Below are 2,770 nucleotides of genomic sequence, written 5' to 3'. Positions count from 1 at the left end.
TTCCGTTTTATTTATGATAGGAGACACAAATAAACAAAAGATTATGTCATCATAAAAACAATTGTACGTTTTTTGTAAACATTATGATAAAAATTATGTAAAACCTGGTTCAAATGCAATTCCAAAATACTTGCTATTTCTAAGATATTTTGAATTGTGAATATCAGGGAAAATATTTTACAAAAGAGACACGATAAAGAACATGCCTAGCCTGAACGAAGATACGTGAAAGATACGTGAAAGATACGTGAAAGGAGTTACTGTCTTTGTCAACATTTTTTAAAGATTGAATAATTGATTAAAAATGATAATAAAAGTTTTTGAAATTCTTTTCCTTAACAATATTTATCATTACGCCTATTGATAATCATTTTTTAAAATATATTGATGTACTTGGCATGAATAAAAATTATTGACAGTTTTTGCAAAAACCTATGACATCATAGGTGGTTGATAATACCTAAGGATAACATATATTAATTTGTTTTGAATTCATAAACAATGTGCTTAAATTTAACAGGAAGGGATGGAATTATATATTCATTTTTTTTTATTGATTTCAAGTTTCAGTTCTGATATCATACAATTATGATATTATGATATCTTTTAGAGTTGAAATGGTTTGTTATTCACAAGAAAAAATAAATATCATTATTGACCGAGACGAAAGCGATTTTTTCGGGGATATTCGGGGATATTGGACAGTATGGATTCCTAACCAATGTCTGCTGTGACAATGGTCCTCGATCTTTAAGATCTCCTCGGAAAGCCTAAATTTTTTAATTCAATTAAAAGTGTTGAAAATTAGATAAATCTTATTCTTTATTATATCAGAAAGGAGAAAAGACGTTGATCATTAATTATGTTCTAAGAATTAGAATTCAAACACCAATGTGGACATATTGTATCATGGCATAATATAGCTGACAATCTGTTTGTAAAGGAATTACAGTTGTTTGTAAAAGCCTTGTAGTTTCCAAATCGTAAATGATAATTCTTTGCACAATTCAGTATACACTCGATAGATAAAAAGGAAAATCCAGCCGGTAATGGAAGATAAGCAGATGGACAATTCTGAGAAAACATAGGTTGTCCTTGTGGTTCAATTCGTGTCCCATTTAGTCCAAATTCAAATATCACTCCCTCGTAAAACAAATAGGAATGTGACATATCTATCTCCTGGACCTGAAGAGCTCTTCTTTTTCTTCCGGATGTTATTAGATTTACAGCTGCCTTGATGCCTTCTTTTAACATACAGGTTAGATGTGTTGTTCCAAGGAAATAAGGCCTAGATCCGACTGAAAGTGAAATATTTGAATTAAGTATATATATACATATAACAGGGCCTGTTTGTCAAAAGAACTTGCGAGTAAGACCAAAATTTCATTCTGCTTATAACACAATGATTTACATTTAAATGAAAATGGTTTTAATTTTTTAAAAGGAATGTTAAAAGATATTTTAACAATAGCAATTTTAAACATAATCATTTATTCTGCCAAAAAAATATTATTTACTAAATTTAAATTTTATGGTCTTTGTTGTTAGTTAACAAGCCTCCTGTTCATAAGTTAGAGGTTTGATGAAGTACATTTTTTCCCACTTTCCAGATTTTCTACGTTCTGATTAGAAAGTACCATTTCCAGTGGAATTTTTTTTCCAATGAAAAATTATAATTAAGTGAATATGATAGAAAAAAATAAACATTTACAGAACTCACATTTACTAAGACTACAGTCAGTCTGGCCCACTTTTATAACAGGTAAGGGGTTGACTTTCGTGAATAAGAAGAGTCCAAAGATTACACAAATGTTCTGAAAAAAGGAAATCATAAGTCAGTTGTAATATATCCCAATAGTGCAGGGATATTACTTTTGCTGAAGTTATATCTTCAGACATTCTAAACCCTTCTGTTCAGTCTAGCTGCAAAGTATGAGTTAGGTATCATATTAATGCACAAATACTTTGACACCGATGATCCTTGTTAGAAAAATACGATTATTTTTTTTTGTTCGAGTCTTCTAGTCATTTGACACTTTTTTCAAACCTTGAAATAAAAATTAACCGAACTGCAATTAATGCATGTATATTATAAATTTTAGACTACTTTGCATACTAAGATACACAAAATCAAATGTATTAGTCATGAATGCATGTCTGATTTGACAATAAAGAACTTATCTCATTTTTTGGTACTGAAAAGATCATCAAAGTATTCTTGTATTCCATTATTTTTGGCAAGTTCATATAAATGTAAAGATTCCCTGGCCTCGGACAGTATACAGTGACATGTTATGTTTTTTCTCAAGTAAGCATCCAAAATCTTAGCTCAGCTAGATAACAACGTTCATTTTATGAATTCCGTCATTACTGGAGATAAAAATATATTAAGAAATTTCCACCCTTTTAGGATTTTGCGGAAAAATAGTTTTAAAAGGTCTCCTTTCATGAAATTTGCGGAGATACATGTAACAAACAGTTTAAGGCTCAAAGACCCATTAAAGGAGAGAGTTTACATAGGCATTGCCTGTTGCCCAATCCTGATTGAATTATACTCAATAAAATATGTTTAAAGAAAAAAAAAGAGATCCATTAAACATTACAAATTAGGAGCAGAGCAAACAGGCAGCTCTAAAATATCAGAGGTGGAACCAGGTGCCATAGAGGAGTGAATATCCCCTTCCGGTCGATCTCAACCGCCGTCTACTCCTTGAAATGATCGGAAATAATGTCATTAATGGCACAAGGATTAGTATGAAATGATGACTTT

Source organism: Saccostrea cucullata, unplaced genomic scaffold (genome assembly GCF_032062105.1).
Source record: "Saccostrea cucullata isolate Sc308-1 unplaced genomic scaffold, CSIRO_AGI_Scuc_v1 ctg5017, whole genome shotgun sequence".
In the NCBI taxonomy this organism is placed as follows: domain Eukaryota; kingdom Metazoa; phylum Mollusca; class Bivalvia; order Ostreida; family Ostreidae; genus Saccostrea; species Saccostrea cuccullata.
This window is presented reverse-complemented; position numbering follows the sequence as displayed.